The sequence below is a fragment of the Pleurodeles waltl genome, chromosome 6 (genome assembly GCF_031143425.1).
Source record: "Pleurodeles waltl isolate 20211129_DDA chromosome 6, aPleWal1.hap1.20221129, whole genome shotgun sequence".
NCBI classification, from domain to species: Eukaryota; Metazoa; Chordata; class Amphibia; order Caudata; family Salamandridae; genus Pleurodeles; species Pleurodeles waltl.
In genome coordinates, this window is record NC_090445.1 from 1,038,868,736 (window position 1) to 1,038,888,175 (window position 19,440).

Consider the following 19,440-nt stretch of genomic DNA (forward strand, 5'->3'; position numbering starts at 1 on the left):
GACTGACCAGTGGTGCCTGATGGGCCAGGTAGTTCATCCAGATGCTGAAGTCCAGAGTTACTGTCATCACTGGGGGCACCTTCTGTTGGGGGACTGGTTAGTCATAGCACCCTATTGCCGCTGAGATTGGCTGGAGCACCTGTGGGGATGTAAGTGATGTATTATACTTCATGTCTGTGACACATTGTACATACGTTGCTTCCTCTCTATTGTTGCTATTGCCCTGCCTCCTTTTTTGTGTATGGTGATGGATTGTGTGCATGTTAGTTCCCCATGCTGTGCGTGCTTTGGTGATGGGTGTCCATGCAGGGCTGGGAGGGCTGTCCATGCATTGGTATGGCATGCAGGGCTTGACATTGGGGTTAGGCAGATGTGTAGGTGCAGTGTGTGGGACGGAGTGGAGTGATGGGAGTGAGGGTTAGGGGGTGAGATGCCATGCAGGCATGGAGGGTGATAAGTAGTAAATATTGTCTCACCAGTGTCCAGCCCTCCGGCTACTCCAGTGAGTCCCTCAGGATGCAGCATTGCCAAGACTTCATCCTCGTATGCTGTGAGTTGTGGGGAAGGAGTTGTGGGTCCAGCACCAGTCCTCTGGATGGCGAACTGTTTCCTTGGTGCCACAGAATGTAGCTTCACCCGTTGGATTGCTCCACCTCTTCCTGATGTCGTCCCTTGTTCTTGGGTGCTGTTCGACGGCGTTCACCCTGTCCACAATTATCTGCCATAACTCCATCTTCCTGGCAATGGATATTTGTTGTGCCTGTGCTCCAAACAGCTGTGGCTCTACCCTCACTATTTCCTCGACCATGACCGGCAACTCCTCATCAGTGAAACGGGGGTGCCTTAGTGGGGACATGGATGTTGTGTGGTGTGTGTTGTGCAGAGGATGTTAAGTGATGTGGTGGGGTGTGGGATATGGGGTGCGTGACGTATGGATGGGTGTTTGGGGTGTGTATGTGTAGTTGTAGGAAAGTACCATCTTTCTTGGCATGTTACCCCCCAATGTCTACCTATGTGCCAGTATGTTTTGCCTGTCTCACTGTGATCCTGCTGGTCAGGACCCCAGTGCTCATAGTTTGTGGCCTAATGTGTGTGTTGTCAGTAGTGCTTAACTGTGTCACTTAAGTTCTGCTAACCAGAACTTCAGTTCTTATGATCTCTCTGCTTCCAAATTAGTGACTATAGTTTAGTTAATTCATATTCCAATTTCAATTGGCACACTGGACCCCCCTTATAAGTCCCTAGTATATGGTACTCAGGGCATTGGGGTTCCAGGAGATCCTTATGGGCTGCAGCATTTCTTTTGCCACCCATAAGGAGCTCATCCAAACCCTTTCACAGGACTGCCACAGCAGCCTGTGTGAAATAGTGCACACACTATTTCACAACTATTTTCACTACACTTAAGTACCTTATAAGTCACCTATATGTCTAACCTTCATTTACTGAAGGCTAGGTGGAAAGTTAACAAGTGTGAGGGCACCCTGGCACTAGCAAGGGTGCCCTCACACTGTCCAGGGCCAATTCCCCGGACTTACCATTACACGCGTGCACTACATATAGGTCAATACCCATATGTAGCTTCATAAGGGTAACTCCGAATATGGCCATGTAAGGTGTCTAAGATCATGGAATTGTCACCTATTCCAAATCTGGTATTGGGGGGACGATCCCATGCATCCTGGGGGCTCCACCATGGACCCCCAGTACTGCCAAACAAGCTTTCTGAGGCTTGCACTGCATCTACAGCTGCTGCCACCTCACAGACAGGGTTATACTCCCCTGGGGTCTGAGCATCTCACTCCCAGGAAGGCAGAACAAAGCATTTCCTTTGGGAGGAGGGTGTTACACCCACTCCCTTTGGAAATAGGTGTTACACGCTTGGGGGAGTAGCCTCCCAGAGCCTCTGGAAATGCTTTGAAGGGCACAGATGGTACCCTCCTTGCATAAGCCAGTATACACCAGTTCAGGGACTACCAGTCCCTGCTCTGGCATGAAACTGGACAAAGGAAAGGGGAGTGACCACTTTCCTATCCACTACCACCCCAGGGGTGGTGCCCAGAGCTCCTCCAGTGTGTCCCTGGCATTAGCCATCTTGTTTTCCAAGGTGGTGGGACACTCTGGAGATCTCTGAGTGGCCAGTGCCAACAGGTGATGTCAGAGACCCCACCTGATAGGTGCATACCTGGTTAGGTATCCAATCCTCCTCACAGGGCTATTTAGCGTCTCTCTTGTGGGTTCCTCTTAAGATTCAGCTTACAAGTTTCCTCCAGGAATCCTCTGCAACTTCTGCTTCAGCTTCTGACCATCGGATCAACCGCAGACTGTTCCAGGAACCACTGTAACTGCAACAAAGTATCCAGAAAGGCTACTGTGCCCCTGCAACTTCAGCTCCAACCAGCAACTGCAACAGTTTCCAAGGTGTGCACGCTCTGAGGACTCCCTGCCTTCACACTGCACCAGAAGCACCAAAGGAATCTCCTGTGGAGTGATGGAGTCACTTCCCTGCTCCAGTAGGCACCTTCTAGGACGATGACCAGTTCCCTGGGATTCCTCTCCTGGCAATGAGCATGCTCCCTGGAACACAGGTGGTAGACCCGTTCAAACCAGACTGTTCTAAGGTCAAGCTGTCCAAATTTGGCATAGTTAAGAGCTTGTCTTCCTGGTTTGTGACAGTACCCCTATGCACAGCGTCATCTCTAGCTCTTGGGGCCTCTGTGCACTATTTTGAAGAATCCTTCATGCACAGTGTGGCCCAGGTCTCCAGCACTCTATCCTGTGATGCACAACTCGCTGAGGTGTTCTCCGGCAGCGTGGGACCTTCTTTTGTAGTGCTGCAGCAACCGCAATTTGCACCTTCTTTGTCCCCGTGTCCTGGGACTCCCGTGGGTACTGCCTGGTCATCTATGGGTTCCCACCAGTGTTGGGAGCCCCCTCTACCTCCTCAGTCCGAGTTGAGGCCCCCAGGTCCCTCCTGGATCCAGAGAGCGCCATTTTGACACAATCCATGACCTTGCTTGAACCAAGGCTTGTTGGATGAATCCAGTGATGCAACTTGCCTGCATCCAACTTCTCGACTTGGGACATCTCTTGTATCATGGAGGAACCCGCAGCAATCTTCTTTGGTGCTCTTTTGAAGACTTCTTCTAACCGGAAAATCATCTTTTGTACCATCTTCTGGGTTGGCAGGGGCTGCAGTCTTTCCTGGAATCTTCTGTGACTTCGGAACTTGGTCCCCTCTCTTCACAGGTCTTCAGGCCCAGGAAGCCACCATTTGTTGCTTGCAGTCTTGCTTGGTTCTTGCAATAACTCTTATCACGACTTGTAGTGTGTCTTTAGGAAGTAGTACTTTACTCCTACTTTCTTGGGCTCCGCGGTGGGGTATTTTACTAACCTTTGTGGTTTTCTTACACTCCCCGCGCCCCTCTACACACTACACTACACTTGCCTAGGGGGGAATTTGTGATAAGCATTACAGTATATGGTTTGTGTTGCCCCTAGGCCTATTGCATTCTATTGTGTTTTCTACTGTTTGAACTATTCTATGACTATTTACTTACCTGATTTTGGTCTCTAGTGTATATATTGTGTATAATACTTACCTCCAGAAGGATTATTGCCACTAAGATATTTTTGGCATTGTTTCACTAAAATAAAGTACCTTTATTTTTGGTAACACTGAGTATTGGCTTTTATTGTATATAAGTATGTGTAACTATAGTGGTATTACAGGAGCTTTGCATGTCTCCTAGTTCAGCCTAAGCTGCTCTGGTACAGCTAAGCTGCCAGAACATTGACTACATCTCACTAATAAGGGATAACTGGACCTGGTATAAGGTGTAAGTACTTAGGGTACCACTACAAACCAGGTCAGCCTCCTACAGCAGTTGTCTCAGTGATCGGCGTGTTAGTCGTGTGGCACTTTTTGGTATTCGTAAAGGATTGTGAGTAATGTGTGTGTGTGTGTTTCATAGTGCTATTGGTGTATGGGTGCGGTGTGTGTATGAGTGCGCCGAAGTGTACAGCCAATGGCTTACCGCCATTCAATGTCTGCCGTGGTGATTCGCGGGTCATAATATGGTGGGCGTTGTTTTGTTGGCGTAACGGTATGTGGCAGTATTCTGTCGGTTTGGTGTGAGTGTGTCATAATAAGGCAAATGGATATCGCCACCGCGGCAATATGTTTGCGGCCATCACCATGGTGGTAAGCGGCATTTACCACCAATGTCATAATGACTACCACTTTTTCCAATGTAGTTAGATTGCAGTGGGAATAGTAAGCCTACCCCCATTAATGTCAAGCACTTTCCCCAGTGTAGCTTAGATTGTATTGGGAATAGTAAATCTGGATCAGTGACATAGTGCCTTTCCAGACTCGGGGTGGCGGTCTTGACCACCGCCAGTTTGGGGGTCCAACCACTAAATTAAGAGTTTGGAGGTCAGACCACCAAACCACTGCGGTCTCTGCCAGGAATCATGTTCCACACAGGTTGTCAGCGGTCCAGGTAGGAATTAGCGAGGACAGCTCTGAAATCAGCTCTGAAATCAGCACCACCCTGCTGATTACAACCTGTTTCTCCACCAGCCTTTTCATGACTGTTTCACTACCATGAAAAGACTGGTGGATAACAGGTGCAGGGGGCCACGGGGGCTGCACTGCCCATGTCAAGCAACCTCACACTGTTCAGACAGTGAGCATTGAGAGAGTACTGGTGCACCCTGCTGTTGGCAGCATTGCCGCCAGCTCAATTACAAACCAGCGACAATGCTGCCACCACATTTCCACTGGGTTGAATGAGAGAAAATCTTGGTTTCTGTCGGTCAGCCAAGTGGGAAAATCATAATGGGCCCAGCGGAGAGGTAGCCAGTAAATCACCAAACTCCCCATCGGACGTTCAGCGGATGGGTCATCCTCTCCAATAAACTCATAATCAGGCCCATAATATCAAGGCTTGAAACATTGTGATACACAAATATTGGATCAAAAATGTTGTTGACACAAATATTGTATTTCTATATGTATAATGGTAAGTAAAAAATATCAAAGAACATTATCGCTCACACTAACATCATAAAAAATAACAGAAAAATATTGCTTTTCTTGAATAGTATAAAATTAAAACTTTCAATACATACATTAATATAATGTTTATTAAATACATTTAAGCAACATTTAATATTAGTATTAAAAATATATATTTATATAAACATAAACATATACATGCTTCTATATAAAACGCACCTATTCTAAAAAAAATATTTTACATAACATTATTTTTTTTAATTTACTACTATAAAAACATAATTTTTTTATATATTAGTATTTATATAGTATAAAAATATAGCAAAATCAAATACAAAACATCAAGGGCTTCATTACGAGTCTAGAGGTCTTCAGACTACCAGTCGTGGTGGCAGTTATGACTTTGGTGGTTGGACCGCCGAAGGACTGCCGTACCTGCTGGGAACAATTGTTCCCGATGGCAGTGCTGAACTCCAGTTTCTGACAGCCTTTTCATGATGGGGAGCTGGCCATGAAAGGTAGTGCAAGTGACCCCCTGCCCAGCACTATTGGAATGCACACTGTATGCCATGCAGACAGTGCATATTCAGAGGTACTGCTGGTCCCCCTCTGTGCTACGAAATAGCAAGGGAGCTGAGTGCCGTCTCATTGCACTGATCCTACCGGGCAGACCAGCTGGAATGCTCTAATTTAAGGGTTCTGCCTGTCAGCCAGGTGAAACCAGCAGGAATCTTGCAATATTGCAGGGGTGCCACCACCATGGCAGTGATGTACTCCCTGCAAGTTTAGCGGTAGCATGTTGGGATTGCCAAACTCATTATGAGCCCATAAATATCTTACCAAAATAACTAAAAATTGAAAAAACACATTTACAATACACAGAGATATAAAATGTAAAAAAAAATGATCAAATAATAACATTACATAGATTTAAACAATATTGATAAATATAATTATGTCTTAATAATAGCATTATACTTCATAGAAGTGAAATTTAGTAGTTACGTTCCAGTCAATAAAACAGAAGGGAAATCGTTGGACTGTGAAGGGTAAAATTAACTATTCCCACTCCAATCTTTTCAACTGCATGTAAAGCATTGGACTTTTGAGGGATAAAACTGACTATTCCCACTCTAGCTTGTGCAACAGCTGGGAAAGTGGTGGACTAAGAAGGGGTACAATTTACTATTCCCAGTCCAGTCGTTGCAACAGTAGGGAAAACGTTGGACTTTGGAGAGGGACAATTTACTATTTCCACTCCAGTCTGTGCAATAATTGGGAAAGTGTTGGACTAAGGAGGGGTAAAATTTGGTATTCCCATTCTAGTCTGTGCAAAAGTTAAAAAAAGCAGTTCACTTAAAACACATAAAATATTTTAATACCTCAATTAATTCAGCAAAAATATAAAATGTTAATATAACAATGTAATTATTGAATAAAGAAATAATTCAACATTTTGAATAATTTTAATAATTAATATGAAATAAAAAATATGAATTGATGTTTTAATTAAATTCCCACACTAAACTTCCACAAACTTAGCAGCCAAATTTAAGATATAGCTAAAACACTCAACATATTAAGTAATAAAAAAAAAATCAATAATAAATGAATAGGTAATGGATAATCAATTATTACTCAAGTTATTTCCTATTACCTTACAAACACAACTTAACAACCAATATATGACATTAAAAATATAATTAGTAAAATGTTAACATAATTATAATTAAATTACATATTTTATTAAAAAATAATAAGTTATTATTTAACTTATTTAAACCCCCACAAACACAATAACCTGCACTTAAAATATAAATTAACAATTATAATCAAACCATTTACATATGTGATTATCAATTAAATAATAAATAGATAAAAATCAGGTATTACATAATTAACTTCCCATCCCATACTCCTAGAGACCCAACAACCCTCACCTAAGCTATAAATTAAAAACATTATATATGACACAATTTACATATGCAAATATCAAATATTTAATTAATAATTAATTAGTAATTAAATAATAATATGGGTCGTGCTTTCTTCAGGTGTAGAGGCAGGGGATGGAGCCAAGCCCCCTCGCCCATTGGATCGCCAGACAGGGGGCAGGAAGCAGCCCCTTTAAAAAGTAACTCACGGCCGCTACCCCGGGACGCGCACGGGCAAAGCCCGGGCCAAGGGCGGGCCCGTCCTGCGCCCGTCAGCGACCGAAGGAGGCCGGGCCGGGCCATATCCCTTTATTTTTTTATTTTTTGTCCCTGGGATTGCCTTTGCTTGCGGTCAGCAGCAGTGGCCGAGGAGCTTACAAGTCCTATCCCTGGTGAGGGGTCCTTAGTAGAATTATAGTGGGTGGGGCCAGTGGGCCAATTACGCCATTAACCAAGTGTTTAAACTAGGTACCCGGAATTAAGAAGGAAAGATGGGCAGACGGCGAGGGGGGCTGAAGAAAAGCATGGGTCTAATAAAACCCTAGATGGTTTTTTACAAAAGGCCGTCGGGGCACTTGAAAAAGAAATAGAGTTGGTACAGCGCCGCCTAGCTGTTCCCTCTTCTCCAGCCACTAGTCCAGCCTATGTTGGTCATGTCTCACAGCCCCCCGTGCTAATAGATTTGCAGCCTGTACCAACCACCCCTCTCTCCTCACCCTCTAGAAACCCCCAGGAGTACCAGGTCGAAATTTCAAATGAACCTAACGCCCTTGCTTTACCAACCCTGCTAATTCGGAGCCCTTCCAAAGGAGGGTCCTCTACTACGGTAGATCCCAATATCAAAGGAAAAAGGAAATGAAGGGAGCCTGTTATTAAAAACAAACGAACTAGGACTTTGAGTCCCCCTAATCCGGGCCAGTCCTTCAATAATGACGCAATTCTAAGCTCCTTAGAAAATACTAACGGACGACAGGAAAACGATCATACTAGGGATCTTATAAGAGAAGAGCTCTCCAAGCTGCTCCTTCCCATTGTAGCCCGTCTCCAAACGATAGAGGATAAACTGGAAGGTCTCATTAAGATCCAGCTTCCAGTACCTCCTCCAACTGCAGAAATCCAATCTTACTCATACCACTCTCACCTTAACCAAATCTGCGCTAATGGCAGCAGACTACCTGCTCAAATGGGCAAGAGACTTCTCCTCCCCAAAAACCAAGAATGGAACAGTCCTGTTAGAGCAGTTAACATCCCAAAGAACAAGCCTTTTAAGGTCTCAGTCCCCCTCTCAGAAGGAATTGTTCTCTCTAATAACACAGCAACTAATGTTGGTGAAGCCAATTCTACTTACGACTATTCTCCAATAGGCCCCCTGAAGAGGGCCCAGCTCAATGGTTGGACTGGATTGAGAGTGCTGCATCTTCCACCGGAGTCATGCCCATACGTCCTTGTCATTACCAATGTACCCAAACTTAAAACCAAAACTCCGGAATCTTTTACTGAACTTAAAAATAAGGTCATACATTGGTTACACGCAAACGCGGGGCTTGCATTTTTTATGATACCCTCGATACTTATGGTGAGAAGGGTGGGGTGGGTGGGCTCATTAGAAAAGACTGGTACAGGGGATTGCATAGTTATTAATTTCAACTCTCCTGGTCTTGTCCAGCTGCTCTTTTCAAATGCTAATAGACCTTATCCCTTAGTAGGGAAAGTTTCTCTGTGTAGACTACAAGTGTTTTATCCTCCTTCTCCGACATTCGCAAATAGAAAACCGCCACTGATGCACAGAGTCTCTCCTGATATCCACTTACAGTCAAACCCCGAACCAGGCCCTAGACGCTCCTTGGCGTCTCTCTCTGAGATAGATTGACTAAGTGACGGACCTTGGGGAGTGGCTATGAGTAGCCATGAAACTGAGCACATAATTTATCCTGCCCTTAGTGGTTTTACTCCTTTAACTCCATTTACCTTGACAGATCCTGACAATCTGGGAATTTCCGAGAGTATTATATACCTAGCCAATGAGGAAAGGGATTCACCCTTGACAACCGCTCCCTGCAACTCTGGGCCCACCCACTCTGTCAACTTACCAGATATGAATACGACTGGTGTAGTATTTAGTGGGGCGAATAAACCACAGGGAAAGAAAGAAAAGGGTCATTGTATGCTTGTGGGGAACAGTAAGGTTACTGGCTGCATCTCCCCTTGCAGGAAGCAATTTGATATGGTTCTTAGCTGGAATATAGCAGGGCTGGAAAGTAAATTGCAAAGTCCTGGATGGGGTCAATTTATTGACGAACACCAGATTTGTCTATTCCAAGAAACATGGGCACTGGGACCCAAACACAGATTAGGCTTTAAAAGCTATTGGGTTGCTGCACGTAAGACGTCCTCTGGGAGATCATCAGGAGGGCTACTCATATGGCTATGTAGTTCTCTTAGGTGCAAAGTTGAAGCAATAGACATGGGCTGTCCTGAATTACAGGCCTTACAAGTAACGATTTCTGAGGAGAGATCTTTATTAATAATTAATATCTATAATAGGAGTGTGGGCAGCCACTACGACTCTGACGCCCTGTCTTTATTGGATAGCTTTCTCAACAACCATATCTCATCCCATTTCATCCTGATTGGAGGGGACTTTAATGTTACATTTGAGCCCAATCCCCTGGTCCAAGAGATATACAAAGAAGAGGATGCCTATTGGGGTATCCCTTAGCTAGCTTCAAATAAAAGACCGAGACTGAACAAAACAGCGCGCCTAGTGGCTGACATTACATTAACGCACGGTCTCTGAGCTTGTAATGGTCGCTCCCATTCAGATATTAACCTGCACCCCACTTTTAGGTGTGGAGGGCATAGGAGCCAGATTGATTATATACTTCTTGACATTCGACTGTGGGGTTACATGTTTAGCATGAGTGTACAAGAGCACGATGAGAGTGATCATGACCCGTTGATCCTGTTGACTAGAGGCCTCTTCCCTTCGCTTCAAGCACCCCACTCCAAGGCTCATGCACAACAGCTTGCCCTAACAAACAATAGATGTGATGTAAAATGGGAGTCTGTTATCACATCCCCTGAACACCTCACAACAATATATAACTTGTTAGCTAATCAAATGGAGTGTATGCTTCTATACAATGAGGATGGTGATGGCGATAAGCTTTTAGCAGCCCACACTGAACTATTTAACTCTTTAAAGTATCTCTTCACAAAAGAGATTATTAGTAATTCCAAGAAAAAGTGCTGTGCACGGTGGTTTAGCAACTTATGCAGGGAAGCACAGCTTAACCTATTGAAATCACTAAAAGAAGGCCACGTAGAGCTCATAAGAAAAGCAAGGAAGGATTACAAGCAGGAATGCTCCAAGGCGCGTGGAAGCTGGGAAGAGCCCAGATGGGCTGCTATCTTGGAGACTGCCAAATCTAACGATACTTCCAGGTTCTGGAAATTGATAGCAGATGACTGTAGAGATTCTGCTTCTGTACCTGGCACCTCAATTCTCTCTGCAGTATGGGTTGAGCATTTTGGTCAATTATATGAAGGTCCATCTGAAGTATCTCTTAGGACCCTCGACGATCCCATAATCCATGGGGCCACCCCAATTAAATTCACTTTAGCCGAAACAAGAGCTGCAATAGATTAATTGAATTGGGGAAAGGCCCCTGTCCCTGATGAGATTCCGGGTGATTTATATAAGACAAGACCTGATATATGGGCACCTTATCTTAACCTAATCTGCAATGCAATCGCAGCAGGAACTCCTGCCCCATCTTCCTGGAAAGGGGCTGAGATAGTTCCCATCTTCAAAAAAGGTAGTCCAAATAATCCTGCCAATTACCGACCGATTTGTCTACTTGACAACTCCCCAAAAATGTATGCAAAACATCTTTTGTTTCACCTTGATGAATGGATTTCGGAGTCTGAAGCCATATCTAATTTACAAGCGGGGTTCAGGCCTGCTGTGAGCACCATAGACCAAGCCCTGAGATTCCTGGCAATTAATTGGAAGAACGTTGACCTGGGGGGGGGGGAAATCTGTATGTGGTCTTTATAGACCTTAGAGCTGCATTTGACTTGATCCCCAGGAATATGCTATGGTTAACACTCTCCAATATGGGGGTTCCATCTGGCCTCTTGAAACTCATTACCCGAATGCATGATAACACCTATGCACAAATTAGATGCAGTAAGGAGGGTTAGCTGACAGACCCTGTAGCCATTAAAAGAGGAGTCAGACAGGGTTGTGTCCTGGCCCCCACTCTTTTCTTGCTTTACATAAATAACTGTATTCATTATCTAGAGAACTGTACAAACGACTCGCCCAAATTGGCTGGAAAGAAAATCCCGTGCCTGCTATACGCGGCCGGCACAATCTTGCTAGCTAAATCACCAATGGGAATTTAAAATCTGGTCAACCAATTTTGTGTCTTTTGTAGCGACTATGGGCTGGACGTTAATGTCAAGAAAACGAAACTCATGATATACAGTACCTCCAGGAAACGATCTCGTGCAAGAATAGTAATGAACTCAATCCCTCTGGAGAAAGTGGAAGAGTTTGATTACCTAGGTATCAGGCTATCGAACACAGGTAATTGCGAGGCAGCTATTGACAAAGGGGCACTTATTATAAGCCAAAGAGGTGGGGCCCTAGTACGCAGGTCTAGAAAGGCTCTGAGTCCCCCCCTGAATACAATCTCGGAGATTTATAATGACCAAATCCGTGCGGCGGCCCTGTATGGAGCTGAACTTTGGGGTTCGCACAGAAAATTGGACATTTTACAAACCAAAGAAAACCATTTCCTCAGACAGGTTTCCAGGTTAGGGATGGGCACACCAATGACCCCTCTCAGGCTCGACCTAGGACCAAATAGTATTAAAACTACAGCGGGCCTGAGACCACTCTCTTACTGGATCCGTCTATGGAAAACTGTCAAACTTGAACCATTCAGGGTGGCGATAAGAGAACTCATAGCATCTCCCCAGGGACCAGAAAAAATCCTTTGGCTGAAGGAGACGAAATCTGCCTGGGACAAAATAGGAATTCCCCATTCCTTGAAACACCTTGAACTGATCCCTAAGAATGTAAGGCAACTTGTCAAAAGAAGATATTGGCAGAAAACCAATGAAGATTTCCTGCATCATAAGAGGGCGGGCAGGCTAACAATAGAATTTCTTCAACTCAAACACGAACCCCAGCCTGAGAACTTCATGGATCTCCCTATGCCTCCATATGCCCGTGTCTTATTTCTCCAGCTAAGATATGGCACCCTGCCTATTAACAGCTACACGTCTCGTTGGCCATCAAGCAACTCTTTGACTGACAGATGAATACTTTGCCACCATTGTAAGGAAACAATTGAGCACATGCTGTTTTTCTGCCCCTTATACAAGAGCCCTAGAGGGAGGTGGATCATTCCCCTCTGCAAAAATGTATTACTGCAGGACAGAGACAACGCCATCAGAATATGTAAATACGATACATCTACACTGGTAGTTAGCTCAGTCACCAAATATCTATTCGAAGCCTGGTCTATCCGCCATAGGTATATCTCAGCCAAGGGTCCTGAGTCGGTTAGGCACCTCTCCTGTCTACGGAAGGAGATTTTAATAAGACATATTTTTCTCTGCTTTTATCTTTTAGATGTGTCATGCAATCTGATATTGATGTGAATTTTTTCAACTTTTATGTGGCCTCTTTAGGAATCTCATTAGGAACTCGTGGTCTCTTAAATGAGCAGTTGAGACCCCATAAGTTTATAGAGATGAACTTCCACCCAAAATTTGCCATGACACTTGATAAAACATTTTATATATGACAAGAACCTCATTAGTTTATAAATCGGCCAAGATACTGAGTAAAGTTCCATGGAAGGTACTAGCTGTATATATCTGTATGATGGACACAAGCTTTTTATCAAAGTTCTTTTTATCTTATTGTACGTCTCTTTTATTGTATTTTAAGTATGATCATAGCCTTAGTTCTGAGGAACGCACCATTAATATTTATCTGTTTGCTGGCTATTGGGTTTTATCAGTACTATGTATGATTGTTATTATGAATTTTATCGGCTCAAATTTATCTTTTAAGACTGTTATTTTTGAATTTTAATGGTCTAAACTTTTAGACCGAATGAACACACATAAATAAAATAATAATACATTATTTCCTAATTATCTTCTCTCCCTACATCCCTACAAACCCAACAACCCACTAATAATAAATTGCATTAAAATGTAATTATCAAACAGTTTACATGAATAAAATTCAGTTAAATATTTTAATAAAAATATATTTATGATAGTTAATTATTACCTAATTAACTTTCCATTCCAATACCCCTACAAACCCAACAACCTGCACCTAAAATATGACTATAAAATATAATAATTACAACATTGCCATACTAGATTAGCACTTAAATAATTAAGAATAATTAAACTGCAATTATTAATTAATTATACTTAATTAACTTACCAATCCGTACCCCTGCACCCTGCAATCCTCTCAACCCACTATAACACTGTAAATGACTATTAACAATTAAATTTAAATAAAAAAAAAAATAGGCCCTCTTACAAAAAAAACGCCGAAGCCACGGCGCCACAATACCGCCAGGGCTAGCGGTATTTGTGGCTCCCTATTTTGACCTTTCTGCTGGGCAAGCAGACGGAAACAAAGTTTCTGTCCACTGGCCCAGCGGAAAAGTCACATCAACATTGCCACCAGCTCATAACCCCTTCCGTGCCGCGGACTTAACGGTTCCGTCCCGCGGCACAGTGCTCCTGTGCCGGGGACGTAACCATTACGTCCTCGGCACGGAGCCCGGAGGGTTCCTCGCCACCCCCCCAAGGCAGGGATGGAAGGGGAAGACCTTTTCCCCCACCCCCCCGTAATGACATCAGTGCGCGATCACGCGCTGACCTCATTACCCACTGCAGGTCGCACTGGAAGCCATTTGCTTCCAGTGCGATCACGGAGAATCAGGTAAGTTTCTCCTCCTGCAGGTGAGGGGTTTGGGCCAAAGAGGCACCGGAGGAAAGGAAAGGCTTTTCCTTTCCCCCGGTGTCTCTTTGAGCATTCCTGCTGCCCGATCACATTGCGATCGGGCAGTAGGAATGCCCACTAGATGCGAGGGATTTTTTTTTTTTTATTTTGTTTGCATTGTTTGTGTGTGGGAGCGGCCCCTTGGACAAGGGTTGCTCCCTTTTGGGGGCATGTTTATGTTGGCCATTTCTGCCCCCTTTGGGGGCAGATCGACCTATTATTTTTAGGCCGATCTGCCCCCAAGGGGGGCAGAATCCACTAGACACCAGGGATTTTTTTTAAAAACTATTTTGAAAATGTTTGTATTTGGGAGCGGCCCCTTGGGCAAGGGTCGCTCCCTTTTGGGGGCATGTTTATTGGGGGCAGATCGGCCTATTATTTTTAGGCCGATCTGCCCACAAGGGGGGCAGAATCCACTAGACACCAGGGATTTTTTTTTTTGTTTAACTGTTTTGAAAATGTTTGTATTTGGGAGCAAGGGTCGCTCCCTTTTGGGGGCATGTTTATTGTGGGCATTTCTGCCCCCCTTGGGGGCAGATCGGCCTATTATTTTTAGGCTGATCTGCCCCGGGGGCAGAAGCCACCTAGACACCACGGATAGTGTGTGTGTGTGTTAGAGGAGGGGGGCAACCCCATGTGCAAGGGCACGTGTACCAAGGCCATTTCTGTCCCTCTTGGGGACAGATCAGCCTATTATATTTAGGCTGATCTGCCCCCTAGAGGGGCAGAAACCACTAGAACGCCAGGGTTTTTAAAAAATATGTTTATTTTTGTGGGGGCGTACCCTTGGTCAAGGGGCACCCCCCCAAGGGGGGTATTGAACTGTTGGCCATATCTGCCCCCTTGGGGGCAGATGTGCCTATTTCTTTTAGGCCCATCTGCCCCCAAGGGTGGCAGAAGCCACGTAGGCACCAGGGATAGTGTTTGTGTGTGGTTTGTTTTTTGTTTGGTGGTGGGCCCTTGGGGACACACTACTAAAGGTATTTTCTGCCCTCCTTGGGGCTGATAGGCCTATTTTTTAGTAGGCCCATCTGCCCCTATGGCAGAATCCACTTAGGCACCAATTTCTAAATGCTTGATGGTGGGATGTTTGTCAACTGACGAAGTATTTGCATTTGTGATAATTGTTTTCCTCCTTTTTGTTCTAGTTCAAAGCTTTTGCTTTCTTTGCTGTGGCTCCTTGCGGTTTTGGCTGTGGTTGACCTGTGGTTTGCATAGTTGCATGTTTTAGGTAAGTAAAAACAATTTACTCCAAAGGAGTATTGTTGCCATGCATGAATGACATGTTTGTAGGTGGTGCAGATGAAGGGCCTGTTTCAGAGGAGGACACTGATGTGCCATTAGTGCAGCAACCTGGGGCTGAAAGGTTTCCCATTAGAGGGTTTCCCCAAGGAGGGCAGAATCCACTAGACACCAGGGATTTTTTTTTAAACTACTTTGAAAATGTTTGTATTTGGGAGCGCCCCCTTGGGCAAGGGTCGCTCCCTTTTGGGGGCATGTTTATTGTGGCCATTTCTGCCCCCCTTGGGGGCAGATCGGCCTATTATTTTTAGGCTGATCTGCCCCGGGGGGCAGAAGCCACTTAGACACCAGGGATAGTGTGTGTGTGTGTTAGTGGAGGGGGGCAACCCCTTGGGCAAGGGTCGCCCCCCTTTGGGGGCACGTGTACTAAGGCCATTTCTGCCCCCCTTGGGGACAGATCAGCCTATTATTTTTAGGCTGATCTGACCCCAAGAGGGGCAGAAACCACTAGAACGCCAGGGTTTTAAAAAAATATGTTTATTTATGTGTGGGCGTCCCCTTGGGCAAGGGGCACCCCCCTAAGGGGGGCATTCAACTGTTGGCCATTTCTGCCCCCCTTGGGGGCAGATGTGCCTATTTCTTTTAGGCCCATCTTCCCCCAAGGGGGGGAGAAGCCACGTAGGCACCAGGGATAGTGTGTGTGTGTGGTTTGTTTTTTGTTTGGGTGTGGGCCCTAGGGGGACACACTACTAAAGGTATTGTCTGCCCTCCTTGGGGCAGATAGGTCTATTTTTTAGTAGGCCCATCTGCCCCTATGTCAGAATCCACTTAGGCACCAATTTCTAAATGCTTGATGGTGGGATGTTTGTCAACTGACAAAGTATTTGCATTTGTGATAATTTTTTTCCTCCTATTTTTTCTAGTTCAAAGCTTTTGCTTTCTTTGCCGTGGCTCCTTGCGGTTTTGGCTGTGGTTGACCTGCGGTTTGCATAGTTGCATGTTTTAGGTAAGTAAAAACAATTTACTCCAAAGAAGTATTGTTGCCATGCATGAATGACATGTTTGTAGGTGGTGTTGTGTGAAATTGTCCTTAGATTTGTGCACAATGATATTTGTGTTGTCTTATTTCTAATTTGCTTTTCTTTCTTTCTTTTTAGTGGGATATCATTGGTGATTGCTGTGTCTGTGCAGACTAGTTGCTGGTGATTCAAGCTTTTTCAGGCAAGTGAGCGGTATAGTTTTTGAGTTTATAACTCTTACTAATAAAGCTACACTTTATTACTTATCTTACACAGTGCTGGTTGTTGGTGGTGCATTTGTCCAGTTAATTTTAGTAGGAAAGATCATGGATAGCCGAAGGATGACCGCTCAGCAGGTGGTTGGTATTCTTTTTGAGTCACTGTCTGATCATGATTATGAGAAGGACTCTGCATCTGAGGCAGAGGAGGAAGTGAGGGATTCTGGCAGTGAAGTTTCTGCCGGAGAGGAATCTTCTGATGAGGAAGCCACACTCAGTGCAGATGAAGGGCCTGTTTCAGAGGAGGACACTGTTGTGCCATTAGTGCAGCAACCTGGGGCTGAAAGGTTTCCAGTTAGAGGGTTTCCCCAAGGGGGGCAGAATCCACTAGACACCAGGGATTTTTTTTTTTAACTATTTTGAAAATGTTTGTATTTGGGAGCGGCCCCTTGGGCAAGGGTCGCTCCCTTTTGGGGGCATGTTTATTGTGGCCATTCCTGCCCCCCTTGGGGGCAGATCGGCCTATTATTTTTAGGCTGATCTGCCCCGGGGGCAGAAGCCACTTAGACACCAGGGATAGTGTGTGTGTGTGTTAGTGGAGGGGGGCAACCCCTTGGGCAAGGGTCGCCCCCCCTTTGGGGGCACGTGTACCAAGGCCATTTCTGCCCCCCTTGGGGACAGATCAGCCTATTATTTTTAGGCTGATCTGTCCCCAAGAGGGGCAGAAACCACTAGAACGCCAGGGTTTAAAAAAAATATGTTTATTTATGTGGGGCGTCCCCTTGGGCAATTGGCACCCCCCCAAGGGGGGCATTGAACTGTTGGCCATTTCTTCCCCCCTTGGGGGCAGATGTGCCTATTTCTTTTAGGCCCATCTGCCCCCAAGGGGGGGAGAAGCCACGTAGGCACCAGGGATAGTGTGTGTGTGTGGTTTGTTTTTTGTTTCGGGGTGGGCCCTTGGCGACACACTACTAAAGGTATTTTCTGCCCTCCTTGGGGCAGATAGCTCTATTTTTTTGTAGGCCCATCTGCCCCTATGTCAGAATCCACTTAGGCACCAATTTCTAAATGCTTGATGGTGGGATGTTTGTCAACTGACAAAGTATTTGCATTTGTGATAATTTCTTTCCTCCTTTTTTTTCTAGTTCAGAGCTTTTGCTTTGTTTGCTGTGGCTCCTTGCGGTTTTGGCTGTGGTTGACCTGCGGTTTGCATAGTTGCATGTTTTAGGTAAGTAAAAACAATTTACTCCAAAGGAGTATTGTTGCCATGCATGAATGACATGTTTGTAGGTGGTGTACTAAATGCAGGTTTGTGTGAAATTGTCCTTAGATTTGTGCACAATGATATTTGTGTTGTCTTATTTCTAATTTTCTTTTCTTTCTTTCTTTTTAGTGGGATATCATTGGTGAATTCTGTGTCTGTGCAGACTAGTTGCTGGTGATTTAAGCTTTTTCAGGCAAGTGAGCGGTATAGTTTTTGAGTTTATAACTCTTACTAATAAAGCTACACTTTATTACTTATCTTACACAGTGCTGGTTGTTGGTGGTGCATTTGTCCAGTTAATTTTAGTAGGAAAGATCATGGATAACCGCAGGATGACCGCTCAGCAAGTGTTGGTATTCTTTTTGAGTCAGTGTCTGATCATGATTATGAGACGGACTCTGCATCTGAGGCAGAGGAGGAAGTGAGGGATTCTGGCAGTGAAGTTTCTGCCGGAGAGGAATCTTCTGATGAGGAAGCCACACTCAGTGCAGATGAAGGCCCTGTTTCAGAGGAGGACACTGATGTGCCATTAGTGCAGCAACCTGGGGCTGAAAGGTTTCCCGTTAGAAGACCTGAACTCTGGGTTGCCCCAAACATGGAGCAGCCAGAGTTGCCTGCCTTTACTGGTCTCCCGGGGTGTAGAGTCAATACTGAGAACTTTTTGCCTCTCAATTTCTTTGAGTTATTTGTGGATGATGTGTTTTTGGAAGAGATTGTTGAGCAGGCTAATTTGTATGCAGAGCAGTATTTGAGGGACAACACTGCTAGACTTAGGCCGCACTCTAGAGCTGCCCAGTGGATTCCCACAAATTTGGAGGAGATGAAAAGGTTTTTACGTTTGACTCTTATGATGGGGTTGATAAGGAAGTCGTCACTGGCTTCTTATTGGTCTACTAGTTCCTTGATGGCAACAGCTATATTTCCTGCAACAATGAGTCGTAATCGGTATTTGCTTCTTCTTAGGATGCTGCATTTTATTGACAATGCATTAGCCCTGCAACAAGATCACCCTGATTCTGACTGTCTTTCTTGAGATTAGGCCTTTCCTTGATCATTTTGTAGATCGGTTTTCAGAGGTCTATGTTCCAGGCAAAGAAATAGCTGTGACGAGTCTTCAAGGGTCGTTTGGTTTTTAGCCAGTACATTCCTAGCAAGAGGGCACGATGTGGAATTAAATTGTATATGCTGTCTGAAAGTAGTACAGGATATGTGTATAATTTCTGTGTCTACACTGGTAGGGATTCCAGTATTGACCCCCTGGTTGTCCTCCCACTTTTGGAGTTACTGAGAAAATTGTGTGGGAACTTGGTAGACGACTGTTCAACAAAGGTCACCATTTGTATGTAGATAACTTTTACAATGGAGTGCAGTTGTTCAAGGAATTGTTTAAAGTGGACACTGTTGCTTGTGGCACAATTCGTTGTAACCGGAAAGGCTATCCAAGGGAGCTTGTCTGTAAAAAACTTGAGAGGGGACAGTGCAGTGCCTTGCGGAATGATGAGCTGCTAGCTTTGAAGTTTTCAGACAGGAGGGATGTCTACATGCTAAGTACCATGCATGATGAGAGTACTTCCCCTGTGACTGTTTGGGGCCAGGTTGCTGAAGTGACAAACCTGTGTGCATCGGGTGCAGCAGAAATTTGGGCAGTGAAATGCGCGATGGGGCTGTGCCTGGGGGCACCCCAAGTCT